The 22,169-nt window shown below is 34.0% G+C and overlaps 1 protein-coding gene across 1 annotated transcript in view; it reads right to left on the bottom strand.

Annotated features, from left to right (window-relative positions):
* LOC134852177 (U4/U6.U5 small nuclear ribonucleoprotein 27 kDa protein-like) overlaps positions 1 to 22,169 on the bottom strand; it is a 332,923-nt gene that overhangs the window by 171,411 nt on the left and 139,343 nt on the right. The gene's annotated exons all lie outside the window — the stretch shown is intronic.

Below are 22,169 nucleotides of genomic sequence, written 5' to 3'. Positions count from 1 at the left end.
TCCAGTGCACAGTTTGGCCTCGTAATGTTGATACATTTGAGTCTAAATAGTGTGAAATTTCCTCCCAATTTTTCACCCAGTTTCGAGAATAGTTTGGAAAACATTTAAACATTGTACTTTATGACGAACAAATTTTGATAAGAATTCTACCATTTGTTTGTGGAACAATTTTTTTGTTCATAAAAAAATGTATAACAAGCGTTTCCACCTCACAAAAAAAAGATCCAAACCCTTTAATTTTTTTTCAAGGAATTTGGGATTCTTTTGTTTGCCGTTTTGGTTGAATGAGAGCTCAAATTTATCTTTTTCGCATATTTCATTTTTATTTTCTAATCTGTCAAAACTGTATGATTTTTGCTTTAAAAAACTCCAAAAATTGGAAAAAGGTATTGCTAAATCAATTTTCCGCTCCAATAAATCACTGCCTTAATGATGTATTAATGAGACGGATCCCAATAATACATCAATTCTACAAAAATTTTGGGGTGAACCGTATTGATATTCTTTTTGGAATTTTATTTCAAAATAAATAGAAAAAAGTTAAATCAGAAGAAAACTGGTAGTTTTCTTTGCTTATGAGAAAAATATTTATCTTGCAATTGCTTTTACGGAAACCAAGCTGGTCATATTATTCCATAAGAAGAAAAAACGTTGGTAAATCTATTTTGAACAATTTGTTCTTCTTTTGACTTGCACTCAAATGTATGACTCAACCTTTAATTTAAGTCTAATGGTTAGCAATTTTATCAAGCCGGAAGCGCAAAAAATTCCTTTTCTTTTTAAAATCATAATCTGCTGAAACCAGTTCCCCGCAGCCATTTCATTTTAAGAAACTGGGAGAGCAAAATATTCAAGTTACCATTTTTGGTGACATTTGAAGGCTGAGCAATACCCTCTTGTCGTGGACAAGGTTTCTGCATTTGAGCATAAGCATCATTGATATAATTAGATGATGCAACGAATGATCTTGAAAAGAGAAGGGAATTTTGTATTCTTGATTTTTTTGTAGTAGCTTCTTCAGCACTGAGTAGTATATGTTGAAACAGTTCAGCCCGGGGAGGGGGTGCTGACCTCCATGTATAAACATAGGCTATAGAGCATCCAGTCAGCACCCTATGTATTAACATAGGCTACAGATTTCCCAATGTATTAAGATAGGGATTACGTTTCCCAATGTATTAAGATAGCAGGTTTCAGCTGGTAAGTTTCAGATGGTAAGTCTTTTTCGGCGCCCGAATTTCCCATGTATAGCGTATAGATTTCCCTGTGTATAAGAAATTTATTGTAGGGAATTAAGAATTCATTAGGATAGAGAACAGGATTCCTAATGTATTACGATGGTAAGGTTTCAGATGGTAAGATGGTAAGTTTCAAAAAAGTTTTGCCACCCGATTTTGTGCTGATATTCCAGATTCTAAATTTTTTCTTACTTAAAAGTAATACTTTGTTACCCAAATGAAGCGTTTCAACAAATTTTTTTTTGGAAAAAACGGTTAAATACAGAGAACATTTATTAACTTACAGCATCGTATACAATTTTATTACATATCTCTTACAAATTTAGAGGTTTAGTATGTATTCTATCAAATTCAACTTCCCGTTTAGGGTAAAAATTGCTCAGTCCTTTTTTTGTTCATAAGTTGCGACTGCATGGATAATCGTTTTAAATCCTCTGTTAGTTGACTTCAAATTCACTGCCTCATCCAGTACTTGTCGATACTTTGCCATCGGGCCATCTCCAGAGTCTTCTAATGCGCGTTTGTTCAGACGTTTACTGTTAACTTTATACTTTTGACTTTTACTATCGTAACAGCAATAAGTTTTACTACAGAATCGTAACATTTTAGTGCATCTGAACTCCTCGTTGAACAATCCTGTTTTTCGCATCTGCTCTGAAATCGTCTCCACAATCCTTGCTTCGCTTTTCAGTCCATTCTACTCGCTTGCTGGCAAAGATTTTTTCATCTAAATCTTCTTCTGCCAGGGCCAAATAGAGGAAATCTGTATTCATTTCGAGCTCTTCGAATTTGTTGTTATCGCAAAATTTATCGAAAAAGTTATAATTCAGCTCCAACATTCTCAACTTGGCATGCTGTAGTATAAAGAATCGTACTATAATTGGTTCACGATGCTCTATAGTAGATTTAACAAAATCCACTTCAAACAAATCTTTAGCTACGATATTAAGTCTCTTGAAGAATTAGTTATTGTTAACTTTGTAGGTTTTTTTGTCTTCAAAATATTTTGTCATTGTATGTTTTGAGCTGTCCATTATTTGATAGCCATCGGTACCATTTTCTAGAAGTTTCATTGTTTCGGCTACTACGCCAGATAATGGGTTTTCATCACCGGCTCGCCTAGCATCAACAACAGACTGAACAAAACTGTTGAATACTTTACGCGGTGTGTATTGTACCAATAGATGAATATTTGTACACTGTTGACCAAGATCCAAATAAAAGTTGAAAAGTTGAAAAGATAAATGTTCCGTTGGTTAACTTGAAGCTCAATATCAACCTTCATTGCGGTTGTTTTAACAAATCGTTTTCTTCCGCATACGTCTTCATATAATCCCCAATATCGTTTCTGGTAACATCAATATTTTTGAAAATAGTTGGGAAATTGGAAAACTTTGCTATTAGCTCATCTGGAACACTCAGATCGCATGGCACGAATGTTTTGCACAAGTGAATAGGCAGAAAGGTTTCTTTTGAAGGGAAAGTGAGTTCTTCACGTCTGTCTTGTTTTTAAACTGATCCCACCAACTACATTCCCACATTTCTTCTATAGAGTATCCATTTTCTCGAATGTATTATTTTCGAAGCTCATCCACTTCTCTTTTTTTTGGTTCCTTGTTTGATATCATCATCAGTTAGGAGCGGTCTAATTTCTTGAGGGCAAAAATGGAAAGAACAGCCCATTGCTTTAAAGACAGTCTTAAAATGGTTGCAATAACCGCCAGCGTTAAAGCAATTTTTTTTTGTGTGTTCCTGTAGTGTAGTAACTCTCAGTTTTGCATTCAGGTCTGGTTGCTTGAAAGTGTGGCATGACCATATTTTCAAACGTTCAAACTCGATTTTGCCTAGCCTTGAGTTTTTGTTTTTCTTCATAGTAGTCCCATCTTGTATACAAGCCAGTGGGCATATCCTGACACATGGAAAAAAGAAAGAGTTGACTAGCATCAATAGCAACGATTGATTTACACAAGTTGTTTGATTTTCGAATAAACGTTTCGTTTGCTACTGATTACCTTGACAACTGATTACCTTGACAACTGATTACCCAAACAATTGAGGGGCTACCGGTCATATCTTCCCAAATTTTTTCAAACACTTCACTATCACTCGAAACGAATGGGTAAAATCTTATATTCGGTTGACTTGTGTGAACAGAATTTTGCTAATTTCGGCCATTTGCAGCCGAGTTTTAACATGTATATCCCTTTTTCATGATAAAATTCAATCATTTTCTGCATAGTATCAAGGGCAGGAGCAACATTCTTGTTGTTATACCACTGTAGAAAATCTCGATATGTTGACATCTGTTCCTGTTTCCAGATACATTTCAAGTAGTTGTAGTTTTCCAATCCAGTTAGTGGTTTGGTTTTGAGCCCGAATTTTTTCAAGGCTTTCTTTTCAGTTAATCCAGTATTGAAAAGCTTCTGAAAATTGCTACACTCTTTATCGAGAGGGCTGCTTTTCTTCAGTTTGCTGTGGAAGTCATCATACGAGGGTAGTTGTTGTTAATCAAGCTTGTTGGGAGTAACAAACCCTTCGTATGCAAAGTGTTCTTTCATCTCACTGGCTTTGTTAGCTTTTAGAAAAGAGTCTAAAGTGATAGCTCTACCCAAAAACTTCATAATGTCCAGAAGCTGAACATCTCCAAATCTGGAGGCAACAAAGTCGTTTGCTTTCTTGATAATTGAGGGTCGATTTTCTTTATCGTTGATAAAGTAGGGAACGAGGTATGATTTAATGAGGTTTATATCATACCGACCACTGGTGAATCCAAATACTGGTAGAGTATTGGTGTATCTCTCTAGATGTTGCATCAAATCAATCATTTGATTTTTTTGAATCCTGAGAAAGTGAGTGGATGCGTTTGTTTCTTCCTCTTCCTCAATAAATTCATCTTCGTACTCTTTGCTTCACTCTTACGGAAACTGCCTCGTTCATTAGGGATGCTAAAAATCTTGTGTAGCCGCTTTTTGATGTTATTTTCAATTTCCAGAAACTTTGATCGCATTTCAGCTTTATTTTTTTCCGCCAACCTTTCCAAGTTTCCACAAAGTCAATCATGATGGATTGAGAATCTTTATCACACAAAAGTATGGGTTTGTCAAGTAAATTCGACACCGATATGGGTTCAAGTTTCACGATCCAAGTTATTGTTTCTGTCGGTTTTAGTTTATCGGATGATGGCAAATTGATTCAAAATCAAAAATAGCGACATTTTTGATTAAGCTTTGTTTTTTAGTATACTCAATTTTGGACCCCTCCAGTTTTTCAAAAAGCATCTCTCGTAGAGTGTAAACTTTTTTGGGGTAAATTTTTTTGATTCGATCTTTGCATCGTAGAAGATGCTTGTTGAAATTGTCTGCCTTGCGGAAAAATGAATCACAAGTTGGCCATCGGAAGCATTTGAAGAAGTTGTCGATGTTTTTGACGTGAATTATGTGGTTGTTGTATCGTAGAACTTTCACTGTATTCTCTTATTTAACGATACTTCTCCGAGCTAATTCTCCTACGAAGTTTCCATCTTAAATGTCGATATCGTAAATAAAAAAGTTTTGCTCAACTATATCTTCAACTAATGGTAGATTATCCATCGAAACTCCACGAAATTGATTCGGATAACTACCCAATTTTTCAAGAAAATCCTTAAAATCATGGATGTGGATGTTTCAGGACTAGTTGTTCAATGCAAGAGAACGAACTGCAAGCGCTCGAAACAAACACAATCTGTTATTGTATGGCTGTTGCGTGTGCCCATCCGAAATCAAACAATTAACATGGTTGTTCCTCAGAAGTGGTTCGTGAAACTCTAAATTTGGACATCCCATGGGTTTATTTTTCGAGAAGGCGTCAAAAATGGTCACAATTGTGATCAACGTGAATCCCCATTTCGTATTTTGTCTCTATTGTGTACAAACTTCAATAATATCTTGCTTATTGACCTTGTTCTGTATAGTCGTCAAGTCTGCTTTACTACAAAGCAGCATTGACTTATCGACGAGTGTGTTAGTTTCATGAGCGTAGACATAACGATATTTGCCGGTTTCCCAAGGTTTACGTAACACAAATCCCAAGACAATGTTGGTTTTTGCTGCACAATCAAGTTTTTCAAAAACCTGATCCAGTTTTTTATGAACTATATTAGGGTCTAGTTTTGAAAGTTGGAAATTGATTACCTCGTGGCGTCCATTTCTCATCTCAGTATCTGTCAAGAAGGGCTGACTGGCATCCAATTTACCTCGTAGCTGATCACTTTCCTCCTCGTTTTCCAAGATTTTATTCGAATCAGCAACAAAATTACTCGTTTTCCTCGTTTTCAACCCGTGATCTTTCTTGCGATGTTTTTGAAGTTAAAAATAGCTTGGAAATACTTTCTCACACGATAAACACTTCCTTGACTTTGGGTTGACTTTAATGGAAATAACAGCCCATTGCTTCATAGACAATTTTACAATGGTTGCAATAACCATCAACACTAAAGCAACCAATTTTTTTCTGTGTTCCTGAAGTGTAGTAACTCTCAATTTCGCATTAAGGGCTGGTTGTTTGAAAGTATGACATGACCATATTTTCAAACGTTCGAACTCGATTTTTTCTAGCCTTGAGTTTTTGTTTTTCTTCATCGTAGTCCCATCTCGTACACAAGCTTCTGGGCATATCCTGACACTGAAAATAAGGACAGAGTTGACAAGCATCAAAAGCAACGATTGATTTACACAAGTTGTTTGATTTTCGAAAAAACGTTTCGTTTGCTACTGATTACCTTTTAAAAACAATTGAGGGACTACCGGTCATATCTTCCCGAATTTTTGTCAAACAAGTCACTATCACTCGAAAAGAATGGGTAAAACTAATATTTGGTTGACTTGTGTGAACAGATATTCGCTAAATTCGGTAATGTGCAGCCGAGCTTTAACATGTCTATCCCTTTTTCATGATAAAATTCAATCATTTTCTGCATAGTATCAAGGGTAGGAACAACATTCTTGTTGTTATACCACTGTAGAAAATCTCGATATGTTGACATCTGTTCCTGTTCCCAGATACATTTCAAGTAGTTGTAGTTTTCCAATCCAGTTAAGGGTTTGGTTTTGAGCCTGAGTTTTTTCAAGGCTTGCTCTTCAGTTAATCCAGTATTGAGAAGCATCTGAAAATTGTCACACTCTTTATCGAGAGAGTTGCTATTCTTCAGTTTGCTGTGGAAGTCATCATACGAGGGTAGTTGTTGTTCATCAAACTTGTTGGGAGTATGAAACCACTCGCATGGAAAGTATTCTTTCATCTCACTGGCTTTGTAAGCTTTTATAAAAGAATCTAAGGTGGTAGCTCCACCCAAAAACTCCATATTGTCCAGAAGCTGAACATCTTCAAAATTGAAGGAAACAAAGTCGTTTGCTTTATTGATAACTGAAGGTCGAATTTCTTTTTCGTTGACAAAGTAGGGAATGGGGTATGATTTAATGAGGTTTATATCATACCGACCAATGGTGAATCCAAATACTGGTAGAGTATTGGTGTATCTCTCTAGATGTTGCATCAAATCAATCAATTGATTTTTTAGAATCCTGAGAAGGTGAGTGGATGCGTTTGTCTCTTCCTCATTCTCGATATATTCATCTTCGTACTCTCTTGTTTCACTGTTACGGAAACTGCCTCGTTCATTAAGGATGCTGAAAATCGTGTGTAGCCGCTTTTAGATGTTATTATCAATTTCCAGAAACTTTGATCGCATTTCGGCTTTATTTTTTTCCGACCACAATTCCACGTTTGCCACAAGGTCAATAATGAGGGATTGTGCATCTTTATCACACAAAAATATGAGTTTGTCAAGTAAATTCGATGAGATTGACACTGATATGGGTTCAAGCTTCCCGATCCAAGTTATTGTTTCTTCCAGTTTTAGTTCTTCGGATGATGGCAAATTGATTCAAAATCAAAAATAGAGACTTTTTGAATAAGGTTTGTTCTTTGGTATACTCAATATTGAACCCATCCAGTTTTTCAATCAACGTCAAACGTAGACTGTAAAAAATTTTGGGGTGAGTTTTTTTGATTCGACGTTTGCATCGTAGAAAATGCTTGTTGAAATTGTCTGCCTTGTAGAAAAATGTATCACAAGTTGGGCATCGGAAGCATTTGAAGAAGTTGTCGATGTTATTGACGTGAATAATGTGGTTGTTGTATCGAAGAATTTTCACTGTTTTCTCGTTTTTACCGATACTTCTCCGAGCTAAATCTCCTACGAAGTCTCCATCTTCAATGTCGATATCGTAAATAAAATTATTTTTCACTAATACATCTTCAACTATTGGTAGATTATCCATCGAAACTCCACGAAATTTTTTCGGATCACTCCCTAATTTTCCAAGAAAAGCCTCAAAAACATGGATGTGGATGTTTCAGGAATAGTTGTTCCATGCAAATGAACTGCAAGCGCTCGAAACAATCACAATCTGTTATTGTAATTGTTAACAAACAATTACAGTGGTTATTCCTCAGAAGTGGTTCGGAAATCACTGAATCTGGACATCCCATGGGTGCATTTTCGATAAGGCGGTAAAAAAGGTCACAATTATGATCAATTTGAATCGCCATTTTGTATTTTGTCTCTCTTGTGTACAAACTTCAATGATCTCTTGCTTTTTGACCTTGTTCTGTGTAGTCGTCAAGTCTGCTTTAGTAAAAAGCAGCATAGACTTATCGAAGAAGTGTGTTATTTTCATGAGCGTAGAAATAACGATATTCGCCGGTTTCCCAAGGTTTACATAACACAAATCCCAAGGCATTGATGATTTTTGCAGCACAATCAAGTTTTTCAAAGACCTGTACCAGTTTTTCATTAACTAGATTAGGGCCTAGTTTTGAAAATTGGAAATTGAAAACCTTTTGGCGTCCATTTTTCATCTCAGTATCTGTCAAGAAGTGCTGACTGGCATCCAACTCATCTCGTAGCTGATCACTTTCCTCCTCGTTTTCCAAAATTTTACTCAAATCAGCAACAGAATCACTTGTTTTCCTCGCTTTCAACCCGTGATCTTTCTTGCGATGTTGTTGAAACAAATAATAGCTTGGAAATTTTTTCTCAAAAGATACACACATTGTTGACTTTGGGGTTGATATTACGTGCTACTTGCTCGTATGGAAATTCATTTCTTGCTGGTTGTAAGTACAAAAGATACATTCCGGACAAGAAATAACTCCGCGCACGCAACTCTTGCGATGTCGAGCCGCATCGGACCTACTCTACTCTTTACCACTGTCTTTGCATTTCACTTTCTCATTCCTGTTGAGTACCGGCATCTGAAAAAAGTGAGGGTTTAGCTTGTAGCAGAATTAAATAAAAGTAATTGATACCTACAAAATTGGGAGATTTAAAAAGTTCTATAAAAATATTAGATTATTTTTACCTACTTTCAAAAAATTTTCAAATAGTATTATAAATTATAGAGCGATTGTTTTAACGTAATAAAAAATCAGAATGATTTGAGTTTTATTTACTATTGCTCAGAGAAAATCAACCAATCATAATTGAGTATTCTTTTAGTAACACTGTGCGTTGGAAATCAATCAATCAGAATCCAGCATTTTTTAAAAGTGAAATGTTTAACATTTTTTAAAAATTTTAATCTTTATTTGAAAAATGTCCATCAAAAATCATATGATTTTCATCGAGTTACTTTACAGGAAAAAAGAAAAAATTCCAATTGATTTTCTTATTGATGAAATAGATGTTGACTCTTACTTTTTCATAATTTTTGGGACGTTTTTATTGTACAAAATAGAGTTATCTAACTAAATCGAAGTCTCTTTAGAGAAACTCACTCAATCAGAGAATTTACTTTTGATCCACATACTGCGTATCAAAGCTCTAAACTGACGGCTGAATTACACCTCACAAGAAAAGAAATTTTGTTTATTCTCGAGAATTAGAAATTATTCAAAAAGTCGAACGATAATTTACAAAACCTCTTTTTGTATCCCCTACCCGGTACCCAAATTTGTTTTAAAAAAATACCCAGCAAAATCCTTTAGTCCTTCATTTCTTCAAGGACTTTCAAAGCTCAAAATCCTGCTTGAATATGATTGGAACAAAAATTTCCAGAGATTTGCTTTTAAAAATTCATCATTTTTGAGTTATCTGACCAAATATACATCAAAATCAAAGAATTTGACTATCTACTCAAAAATCAGCAAATTTTTTTGATTACATACAAAAAATTCAACTATCTCGATGAAAATTTTTTTGGAAATGCTACTTGTTCTATTTTTCTTTCTTTGTTACTTATGTCGGCAATATTTCTTGTTTTTATAGCAAATAACTTTCGGTCATTTGTTTTTGCGATTGATTTTGTGTATTTTTTTCACTTATTTGGAATATTTAAGCACTTAAAAGATAAACTTTCCTCTGAAAGGATACAACAACTAGAACAAAAATGAACAATTTTGTGATTGAAAACGACAATGCTTAAAATGGAGCTTTGTTTCCGATTGGACACGAATTTTATCCAAGAATTCCATAAACGGAAGCTGAAATCTAATTGGACACGACTAGAACCCAAATAAGGAAAATCAAATCCGATTGGTCAAACCCACACATTCCAATTGAAGGTACCCCACACTCTGAAGTAAAAATTAGTTTATTTTCAACTAAACTACCGTCAACTTCCTCCTCTCTCAGCTCTAAATACCTTAATTTTAACTTATCTTCCGTCAGCTACACCCTCTCTCAGCTCTTTCTTGTTTTTACTCTTTTACTCAACTTGTTGCTCAAAATGATCTTCTCAGTGCAAAACAGCAACCTCATGTACTCTAAAGAAATTTCGCCTGATCTAGTACAAATTCAAGTGCCAGAAACAGTCTTTGGAGTTTTCTGGCACGAATGGACATCTCCATCCAAGTCTGGCATATGGTGGAAGTGATGCGAATGGATTTCCACCAGCACCATATGATGCAAGTACCCATGGCAAAGAACCAATGCAAATGATGAAGGAAGTTTCTGAGCATGAGGGAATGAACTACCCCAAGATTCCTGACTCGAGATTTTTGGCTCAACCAGTCGATGACTTCCTTTTTCCTTGGGAGGAATCAGGATCAGCCGGAAACTCCATCACAATAGATGAAGATGAGGGTTTCTCAGATACAATGACGCCTCAAAACACTCCTCCACAACAACCACCAGCAATGGAACCTCTTCCAGCTCTGCGTTCTATACAGAACCTCCAGAACTCTTCTGCTGCTCGACAGCTCTTTGATTAAATGTTTTTGTAAATAGTTGTTGTTTGGTATTGACTTCGTTTTCTGTAGTTATTTAACGTCTTCAATTTCATTTCAATTAAGAGAATAGATGGGAGGTTCAGGGTAAATCGTTGGAAGAAATAGTACTTTTTTCTAGTTCTCCGAACTCTCACACATGTGAAGAAAAACTTTTGCACACATATTTAGAAAAACAAAAGAAATTTGTATGAAGGTAGAAAATTACATGATGTTTTCTGCATCTTGCCAACAATTCACACACTCTTGCCACCTTGAAGAAAAAATTGAAACAATTTTCGCGTTTCATCGAAAAAAGTAAAAAAATTTTCGCATCTTGTCAAAAAATTGAAACACTTTTCGCATTTTGTCAAAAAAAATTGAAAAAATTTTCGCATCTTGTCACATAAATTGAAACACTTTTGCATTTTTTCGAAAAAATTAAAACACTTTGTGCATTTTGTCGAAAAAAGGGAAACATTTATCGCATTTTGTCAAAAAAAGAAACACTTTTCGCGGTTGGAGGAAAAAAGTGAAACACTTTTCGCATTTTGCCGAAAAAATTGAAACACTTCCCGCATTTTGTTGAAAAAACTGAAACACTTTTCGCATCTTGTCAAAAAAAGTGAGCCAATTTTCGCTTCTTATCAAAAAAAAACTGAAACACTTTTTGCAACTTGTTAAAAAACTTGAAACGTTTTTTGCAACTTCTTGGAAATCAAAAGAAAAATTACATCAATTTGCAAACCTTTTAGTAACGGTGAGTTTCTTTTTTGACATGATCACTCTTTACAATTTCATAATCAACAAAAAAAACAGTCAATAATTTTTAACAAATCATGTTCCTATTTTGGGTTTTGTACTTTACGAACTCTTTCTAGAAAAGCCAACCGATAGTTTGTGTGGAAGCTAGTTTCTGGTTAGAACATAAAAAAATTGACGTTTGAATTTTTGCGTAATAGTTTTTTCTTTGCAACAGTTTGCATTTTTTCTGCTTCTTTCCATTTCAAATTGTGACGAACAACGCGGTCAAGTTGATTGAAAACTTTGCCAGTTGATGAATTACCATTCGAATGAAATATGTATTTGTACAGAGTGTAAAGACAACCGATAGTTTGAAAATTACCCAATCATTGTAAAAATTGATCGAATTAATTCTTTATCCTCAAAATCATTTTTCTTTTAGTGTTCGAGTTGAGCAGTATAAGTTGGAAGATTGGTTTTTCAAGAAATTTAATCTTAAATCTTCACAGAAAATTGGGATTTTTTCATATTGTTCCTGAAGAAAAGTCCCAAAAAATTTCACTAACAATTATAAAATCAAAAACTTACCAAACTTGCAGAAATTGGACGTAGACTCACAAATATCTCATTTTGGGTGGACTCTGCATAATGGTAGAAAAAAATTCACATGGGATACAGATTCGATACCAAAAAAAGGGATCCTATAGAATAACGTAGAAATGGAAATCAATTGAAAAATAATCAATCTTTACAACTACAAAGAGAAGAAAATGATAAGTTACTCGATATACTTCCTGCTTTACTAGGTTATGTAGAGACATTACAAAAATCTTGCATCATTATTGACGAATGCTCTGTTGAAAATGAAAGTACAGAAATTGAATGAAATTCTACGAAATTTTGAGCTTATTAAGCAAGAATTTCCGTCAAATACGAAAAGAAAATTTTTAATTCTTTGTACCTGTATTGTTTTGGACCCGGCTATAAACTTGAAAGAAAAGGACCAAAAATTCCCCTTTTGAAGGTCTAATTGAATACGGAAATTCCCGTATGAATTAATTTTTTGCGAACTCCAAAATCTTTAAACTACATGCAAATCTAGATGACTCTTCTGGATAAGTGAAAACTACTACGAAAAAAGGACCTGGGCATTGTTATGTTGCACCTAGTCTTCCCAGTTCATGCTTTCTTGGTGACGTGACTGGAATTATTTTCGGTTTATATATTAAAATATTTGCTTCATCAATATATGCTTTGTTTGATTATTAATCTTTTTAATAAAAAAACTCCAGAGAAAACAGTTAACAAAATGAGTCTGGTTGTTTTGGATATTGAATGTGTTGAAAACAAAATAGTGAAAATGTGAGGAGTTTATAAGGATGTACAAACTGTAGGATATTCCTTTTTTCCTCCCAAAAAATTCACAGGAACATCCCGGTCTTCATGGTGTACAAAGCACATTCATGGAATCCGTTGGAGCAGTGTTTTTAAAAAATATACCGAACTTGAAAAAATACTAAAAAATCTAGAAGCCACAGAAACGGAGCTTTTTGCAAAAGGTTATGAAAAATGTAAGATTCTGTCAGAATTTTTGGAAACAAAGATTACTAATTTGGATGACTACGCCTGCCCTAAAGTTCAGTTTTTTGATATTCAAAGATAAAGAATATGATTGGAGGTGAAGTAAATACCAATTTCGTCATGCAAAAACTCTTCACTGTGCAGAAGGAAAAGATGATTCTTATATTTGATGATTCTTGCGACGAAATTTCAACTCCAATCAATTTGTAAAAATTGCCACTGCTGGGAGACACAAGGGACTGAGTACAATATACATCAAACACAATTTATTTCATCAAAGCAAATTAGGAAGAGATGTAGAGTTACAAAATACACACAAAGTCTTGTTCAAAACGCCGAGGGATGTTTAATAAATCAATACATTAATTCAACAACGAGGTCCAGGATCTCAATTGAAAGATTGGAATCAAGATGCATTATCTGTTCCATATGGTCATTTACTTATTGATTTAACACCAAAAACAGTTGTTTTTCTTAGTTGTTGCTCTAATAGTGATTCAGTTCCAACAAATTTTTTTTTACCAGCTGGACTAGAGACAAAATTTTTGGAAGATGAGTATTCAATACGTCTCTATTCCCCCAATATTTCAAAAATGTTCCCTAAGGCTTCGAAAACAATTCATTCTCAATTGTCCAAAAGATTTGATTCAGTTTCTAAGCGAGTGTTTAGTAAACCTATTTAGAGGAGAGCTTCGAGATCTTCGGAAAGAACACGCAGTACAATATCGAAAATAAATTTCGGAACTAACACAAAAAAGAACTCCACTACCCAAAAGAAGGGTTATTTTAAGTTCAATTAAAGGGTTACAATGGAATTCTATCATCACCCTTTTTGTCATTAAACGATTGACCTAGTATGGATTAGTTTGTTTTCATTCCGTACTCAGTATATCAACCACAAAGTATACTTCCATGAAACCAAAAATTGGAACAAAAGCAAGAAAAATACTAGATTGTACCAAAAAATTTGATTCTGTTTAAATTGCTGTAAATGCGAGGTTGAAAACGGGCAACATTAAGCACCCTATTGATTTAATTTTGAATTGTTCTAGAATTAAACTCAGCCAGTCAGACAATATTAAATTAGATAATCGAGATACAAAAGAATCTATTGTAGACTTTGTGTCTGCACTTAAGCGACAAATACACCAATTTTCCCGATATTTACTTTACTATTTTGGAAGCAACTCAATTTCCACCTAAACTTGTTAATAACAAGAATGCCACAGGAAAAGACAAAGGATTCTGGATCGCTTTCAAAATCTGAAAAGTAAGACTAAACAGATTGTATTCTAGGGGCAGCTCTCGTTACAGTTCTATTCAAAACTTGAGTAAAGCGAGTGGTTTACCAAAAAAGAAAGTAGAAAAGTTTTTAAAAACCAAGACATCGTATACGAAATTTGGTCCACCAATCAGGTGTTTCCGAAGACTTCAAGCTTTTTCTAATTATGTCAATGAAATCTGGTGTATGGACTTGGCTCTTGTAGACAAGTTAGCTAATCAAAACAATGGAGTCAAGTAATTATTAGTTGCTGGTCATATTTTTTCGAGATTTGTCAGAGAGCAATTCAGTTTTTAAAACATATAATATAACGTTACATTAAAGATCATGGTGAAAATTTTTTTCCCAAGTTGCAGCAATTTGTTTCTACATTGAACTTTTGCAAAAACCGATCAATTGGAAAATCTCCGAGAGATGTTAAAATTAGTGATTTTTTATCAATTGTGTATAACAAATTGTTCATGAAATCTACTAAACCAAATTTGGAAATTGGTGATAGAGTTTGAATTTCGAAAAAGGATGTTCTGTTCCGAAAATGATACAAAACACAGTTTACAGATAACATTTTAGAAATTTTGGCAGTATCTACAAAAAAATTTCCTACATACATCATCAAAGATCTCGAAAAAGAAGAAATTATGGGAAAATTTCACGAGAAAGAGCTGAGAAAACGTTCAAATTAGAGTTAATTTTTTTTAAATTGAACTTCTATCGATCAGTTGTAATGGATTCTTTTAATTTTGAGCTAGTTTCTATTGCTTCTTTTAATTGTTATCCGAATAATAGTCTTAGTTCCTTTACAAATTTTTTACCAGAACAATTAGATCTGAAAGGAGAATAGGAGGTTGCTATTTCAGAAATATCGTACCCTTCATTGTACTAAAACGTTACAGAGGGAAAGTTTACTGGACGAGAAATTCCTGAGGATAAAAGAAAGATTCAACCGATACATATTGAACCTGGGTTGTATATAAGTATTGTTTATATAGTTGTAGCCATGAATGACGAAGTTCGAAAACGTGTAAGCGCACAAAATTGTGAATATAACGGTAGATAATGTTTAAAAAATCAGTAGATAATGTTACATAAAAAATTAACATTCATTTAACTGAGGATCAATCAGTGTTTATAATTCAAAAGCTGATTTGAGTCACATTGTTGGTTGTGATTTAGAACAAAATCAGACAGGGGTTTTAATGAAAAGAAAAGGACCACATTATCCTCAGTATTCTTACGACATTATAAGAGAACATTCCCTAATGACTTATAGTGATATTATAGTATATAATATAGTAGGTGATACAAAAACTCCTTTACTGCGTTGCATTCCTTTCATTTCCAAAGTTAAAAATGGAGACAAAACATCTACAGGACAGTACATGAATTATCAATCCCTTACGAATTTACAATTTGAAAAATTATTTAAAAACTTTTTCTACAGCATTAAAAAAGAACTAAGGGATACTACAGGTGAAAAATTCCTTTTGTGTCCCTAGAAATTACACAAGTTGTTCTCTTGTTTCGCAAGATTTCGGATAATCATTTTTGATTTATACTTCATACGAAAATGTTGCTCGAAGGTCAGCTAACTTTCCTATTTTTCTTGGACATGCGAGACAACCTGGAAGAGGTTTTGGTGCTCCTGCACAAACGCTTGGGATAACTGCAATTTCCTTTATTAAAAAATATATAGTCCCAGCTTCAAGAAGAATCGGATCAGAATTATTTGAAATGCTGCTTCAGAGATCGGAGAAGATGTCAGTGGACGGAAAAAATTCAAAACATTTGCAAAAGATGTTGGAAAAAAATTAGTTCGAAAACAGTTGGGAGAGGGGAAAAAGAAATTCAAGCATAGAAATAGAAGAGCCATTTCTCGAAAAAGTAGTTCAAAAATCAGTCGCTCTCGCAAAGATGTTTTTGACAAAAGAAAATGAGTACAAAAAAAAGTAGTCATTTTAAAGGAGCTTTTAGAATTCTACTTAAAAACTTTTTTGATAAAGTCCCAGTTTTGGAAACAATTATTTCATCTTACACTCAAGAAGTATTTCATATTATTTCTCAAGATGAAAGCAGTATTGAGTTTGAATTTGAGACGGACCGTAATCATTTTTAGATATGTGTGATACCCACCAATAGTTGAATTTAAAGCTTCAACTATTCAAGGGAAGATTGTTTGATGCTTTCAAAAAAGAAAAAGCCCAACATAAAGCAAAATCGGAGGAAGATTCAGATGAGGAACTACAAACTTACATAACTTATGTAAGCAATCTACTACATTCTGTATTCTCCAATTGTGAAGTTTATTTTAATAAAACATTGGTTTACAACGCCAATGGATTATATCCACATAAATCACAAATATCGAACGAATTCAACTCGTCGGCAATGAGTAATAAAGGAATACTTGCTTGTCACGGATATAGTTTTGAAGAAAATCCGGAAGCATTTGATATGTATCCGCTCACTGATAGAGCAAATTCTTCAGGATCAGGGATATTTTTTTTACTTTCCACATGTTAGTCTGAAAATTGTTGATTGTTCACTGTTTACTAGAAGAATTTTACTAGCTGAACCTAAGCATCAATGTTTGCAATGGAATCTGGAAAGGGAACCTACTCATTACAATTACATGGAAATAAAAGCAAGAACCTTTATCTCGTCAAAACCAGTTTACTCAGAAAAATGTTTTCAATAATGCCCCAATCAGAAGGATAGCTAGTGCAATGAATACAAATTCAGCTGTTGCGGGATCTTTTCATGAAAATCCTTTCAATTATCAACAATTTCATTTGAGTGAGCTTAGAATTATTCGGGGCGGAAGAGCAATTTTTTCATTAGATACAACTTCTCCTTGTAACCCCTATGTTACAACAATGAAAGCAATGCAGTTTAATTTTTTTGTTTTTCTTCAGACCTAAAGCTCCAGAAAAAATAGAGAAGGAATGCTGTTTAGTGTAATTGAAAACCCGAGACACTTCTTCGACCTAGAATGTAAAACAGCGTTCAATAAGCTTTGCCCACTACATAAAGCTTGTGTATGGGACTTTGTTGATTCAAATCCTAAATGTGTGTAAGTCATTATTCTTTTTTATCCTAGAGTACACTATCAAACTATCAATTTCTTTTTGGATGTAAATCAGCCCACAATTGTAAAGATGGATATTTTTTCACTTTTGCAAATTATTGGAAGAATTCCAGAGCTCAGCTGCAAGTACATGGGATCATGCGCTTCTGATATAGTACCTCAACTAACAAAATACTCTTCTGCAATTATTAACTCAGCCCCAAGCAATGATAGAGGAGAACACTGGATCAAGATTGCTCGACTGAATAAAAATTACTACTTTGCTGATTCTTTGGGAATAAAGAGATCAACTTACCCCATTTTGACAAAAAAGTATCGACGAATGGTTCCTCGAAAGCTACCAAAAACTGATAATTTGTGTGGATTTTACGCAATCTATCCAGCTTTTCTTTTTTTAAATTCCTTCCAGAAGATCTTGAATAGTGTTCATGATGTGCATGTTAGGAATTTTATCAGTAATTTTATGAAAAAGAACTTTTTTTATTTTTAAGTGTACTTTTTTGCAGTAAAGTTACGATAGGATGTAGTGAATTGTTTGATAATATATGTAATTCAACTCTTTAAATTCCTCATTTTTTTTACGAAAAGCATCCTAGCAACTAACCTTTTGGTGAGAAACACGGAGAAGGATGATGGAATATGGATGTTGTAGTCCCCCAATTGAAAGAATTAACGATAGAATAGATAAATTTATGAAAACTGTAACCAACTTCTAGTAAATTGTATAATCTACTCAAAAGTTTACTCTGAGAAACATAGAGAAATTATTATACAAAAAATCAGACACAAAACAAATATGATACTATATCTTTCTCAGTGTAAGTTTTTACCGGGGCAGAGCAATTGACAAATTTGGATGATAATTTTTGGAAAATTTCAGAAAATTAAAAAAAAAATTCCAAGATTAAAGACAAAGTGATAAAAGAGAATTGAAATGAATCGTAACAAGAAATATGACAAAATAAATAAACCAGTTGAGGTAGAAAAAAGAAGTAGAAAAAAACATCTGATTGGTCGAAACTTAAAAATTTTTGCTTAATTTCATCTTAGTTCCAATGAAAAAGTTCATGCAATTTTGATTGGATGTGTTTAAATTTTTTATGAAAATTTAAGATTTTATTCTCTCAAGAAAGTAATTCACGCTTCATTAACTCAGTGGGGAACTGCTAATATGCATCTGTTATATAACCGTGGGATAATTATGTGAAAAAAGATAAAATAAGTCATAAAATTAAGAAGTATATTGGAGCTGAAAAAAAAAACTTTCTGTGATATATTAGTTAATGATCCAATACTCTAAATCGAGAGGTAATTTTTGTCAAAAGTTACCATCTGAAACTTACCATCCAATTTTTTTTTCAATTTTTTTCAAATGTTTTTTTCAAGATAAAAATGTCTTTGCAAGTATAACTTGAGAGATTTTCAAAACGTTTTCTGAAACTTACCATCTGAAATTTACCATACCACAGTTTTGTGAGACAGAATAGCCCTTACGTCTCACAAATCGTAGAAGTTCTTATTTCCCTTCAATGAAATTTTTATACATAGGGAAATCTATATGCTATACACAGGAAATTCGGGCGCCGAAAACAACTTACCATCTGAAACTTACCATCTGAAACCTGCTATCTTAATATATTGGGAAACCTATTCCCTGTCTTAATACACTGGGAAATCTATATCCTATGTTAATACATAGGGTGCTGACCGGATGCTCTATAGCCTATGTTAATACATGGAGGTCAGCACCCCCTCCCCGGGCTGAACTGTTTCAAAAAATACTACAACACTGTCTGATAAAAGTGTTGTTTCACAGATTACATTGATACTTCCTATAACTTTCAGAATCGTGGGTCTGTTGGTGTATAGTGTACCATGAAAACTACTGGTTTTTGTTGAATAAGACCTGTTTGATCATCATCTCTCTTTGCAAAACAATCTACCTCGCGATCCCATGATGGTTGTCGGGTTTTTGCTGTAGCTATCCTTCAACAATGTTCTCCTGGCACAAAATCAATTAACTGCTTCTGAGCGATCATCTTAAAGTTGAGGCGAAGTCTTATGGATGAACTGTTTTAACCGCAAAAGAGACAAAGATAGTCCCATACGCTTTGTAATCCTGGCCACTACTGTCTTTGAAGTAGAAAAATTTGCAATTTTTTGCCTGTGTTATAAAAAACGAAAATTTTTCTAAACTTTTGGAAAAAGCTAAGCTCCCTATCTGGCTGGACAAGCCTGGTGTCCTGTAAAAAACAAGGTGTGTAAATAGTTTTGCTGGTAGTTTATTTCTTGGGCATAAGTGCACAACTTTCCATTTCCGTGTTTTAGAATACAGCTATGTTTTGGAATAACTTTTGGAATAAAGCTAAGAATACAGTTATGTTTCGGAAAAAGTTTCATTGCATTGATCTCAAGCTGATATAATAGCAAAATCAATCGTTTATTGCCGTATTGGTTCTCAGAATATCAATGGCGATGTTATACTTGTCTTCTGTAATTTTTCTAGTTGACAACCATTCTGTTGCTCGACTGCCATCTTTAGTGGTTTTGAATCTAAGAAGAAATTGTTCAAATTGACGTCAAGTCAGTACTGGTTGCAGACGTTATCTGATTCCTCGTTACCATTGTTGAGTGACTAATCATTTGTGGTCAGTTTCTGTATCTCGCTTTTGAAGTTCAAAAGCTGAATTATTTCAGAGGTACTTTTCCGTTTACTCCAGTCTCACTGCTCTTGTTACATCAAGATATCCATGAACCTAAATGATTGTTTCACCCAGTGTTGTGTCAGGCTACTACGCTTTGATGAAATGCTTGGGAGAGTTTGGGCTGCTCTGGAGTATCCGCCATGTCAATGTGGTTGTCCATGTAACAGTTGTGAATTTATTGATTTTACGCGTCGATGGGGTTGCTTGAAAACTTTGACTTGGGATTGGAAAAAGAAACACTTGGAGAAATATCGTTTCAAGTAGTTGTTCCTTGACACCGACTGTTTCAACCCGAGAAGGGTTCCAGTGCGACACTTTTCTGAAAAAAGAAAAAGCAAAAACAAGAGTCCGCATGGGGGCAAATGTCAACCGGAAAAAACCAAATAGAGGAGATACAGCAACTTGCGGAATCACTGAATTAAGATTTAAAACTAATCGTTGAGTTTCGGTAATTGTTTCAAAATGAAAAATCAGTTTGTAACGGGTCTACCAGTGGTCAACCAACCGTCTATATTAACAAACTTGGATTAATATATGCTGAAATGGATTAATATAGCGGTGGAATAATATATCTTGAAAAAATACTAGTTTCAATCCTGAATCTTAAATTATTTGTAAAAATAAGATACAATTTTAGTTTTTTAACATTTAAAATTGAATTTATGCTTCCTATTCTCAGTTTGCTCGTTTACAAAGTCGAACCACAACAATTGTCCTTTTTGAGGTTTTGTAAAAAAAACCTGCAAAAATATTGAAATTGAATTTGCTGATTTCTATCAAAAGTTGCTACTCTAACTCTTCCTCGCAAAACGCCTATTATGGGAGCCTCAAGTTAAGGAAAAAAGATCCAAATAAGCTCATTTGTTAGCATTGAGAGGCCAGTGAGTTCAAGGCAAGGGGATTAAATATGCTAATTTTTTAATTTTTGGCTCCTTTTTTTCGTATAATTTATAACGAAAAGAGATTGAATGAGTGGTGAAAGCGATGAAAAAATCCCAAGACACTCGCTTTCACCGAGATTATCTAAAAAACTACAAAACTATCACGAAATTTGTTTGCACCCCTAGCGATTTCAAAACGTCATTATTCAAATTGATTTCTTGAAGGAAATGCTTTTCTAGCTTGTGTCGTTGCGAAAAAGCCAATTCCTGCATTCGATCCTTGCAAAAATCTTTGCATGAATACTGATTTAAACATTAAACATCTCAAAAAAATTGGTTTTAAAACCTATTCATATGTAAACTGTGAGCATATCTTTGAAAGTATTTCTTTTTGTTTTTGAAAATAAATTGAAAAAAATGTATCGCGGCCGAAATTACTTTTTTTTTCATTTTTGAAAAGAAACTGAAAAAAAAAATTATATATTCGTCAAAATTACTTTGTTATGCTATTTGCTAACTTCAGCTTGTTGTTGGTAAAATTATTCCTAGGCGGAAATCTCATAAGAAAAATTGATTACATCTGTTGTCAAGGAAAAAAACTTGAGGATTTTGATAACCAGAGTTTCTCATGGCTGTAAATATGAACAGTAATTTTTGTAATAACTATTTTAGAGACATTTTTGCAATGCTTCGCAGCTCAGCTTAAAACTATAATTTCAAAGAACTGAACTACATTTCATGAATAACGAAGTAAGTTTTCATGTTGAATCTCTCTGAAAATCTGAAAAGAGAGATTTAAAGTTGGTTGAGTCACGAACTAACTGAAAAGTTAACCACAAGAATTTCTAAAAAAAAAAAACAGTTTGAATGAAGTTAAAACACTTGATAATAGTTTACTGGGTTCCCGCTTAAACGTGGTTGGTAAGATTAATCATAATATTCTCGACGAAAGGGGCCTCTACTTGTCAATTTTGTATTTTGGTTAGAGAAATGTTGATGGGTTCTGTAAATTTCAAATTTTTATGTACGTTCGCATCCAGCAATGGAAAGTATTGGCAAAAGTGTTTCTCCAGGTTGGTTTTTAGCCATTTGACTAGCCTTATCCTCATTTTTAGGGGGTCGATTTTTTTCAGTGTGACACGTCGCGGTTGTCTAAACGAGGTGGGTGGTCTAAACGAGGGGGGAGGGGGTTGGAGAGTGGTTGTTGTTAGAAGTGGTGATGGACCAGATTAGGCATGTCACATTGGTAGTTTATGCATGTCCCAGGGCAGGGGTTTCTTGAAGGGGGTGAATTGAGAAAACTCTTGACGCATACAGTGATTTACAATAAGAAAAATAACAAAATTAAACAAAATTGAGGCTTCGATTTTTGCGGCAAATCTGTCGATGACCTCTTCGACTTTGATT

Source organism: Symsagittifera roscoffensis, chromosome 7, assembly GCF_963678635.1.
Source record: "Symsagittifera roscoffensis chromosome 7, txSymRosc1.1, whole genome shotgun sequence".
NCBI classification, from domain to species: Eukaryota; Metazoa; Xenacoelomorpha; order Acoela; family Convolutidae; genus Symsagittifera; species Symsagittifera roscoffensis.
The sequence above is the reverse complement of the archived record's forward strand: the minus strand, read 5'-3'. Positions and strand labels throughout refer to the sequence as shown.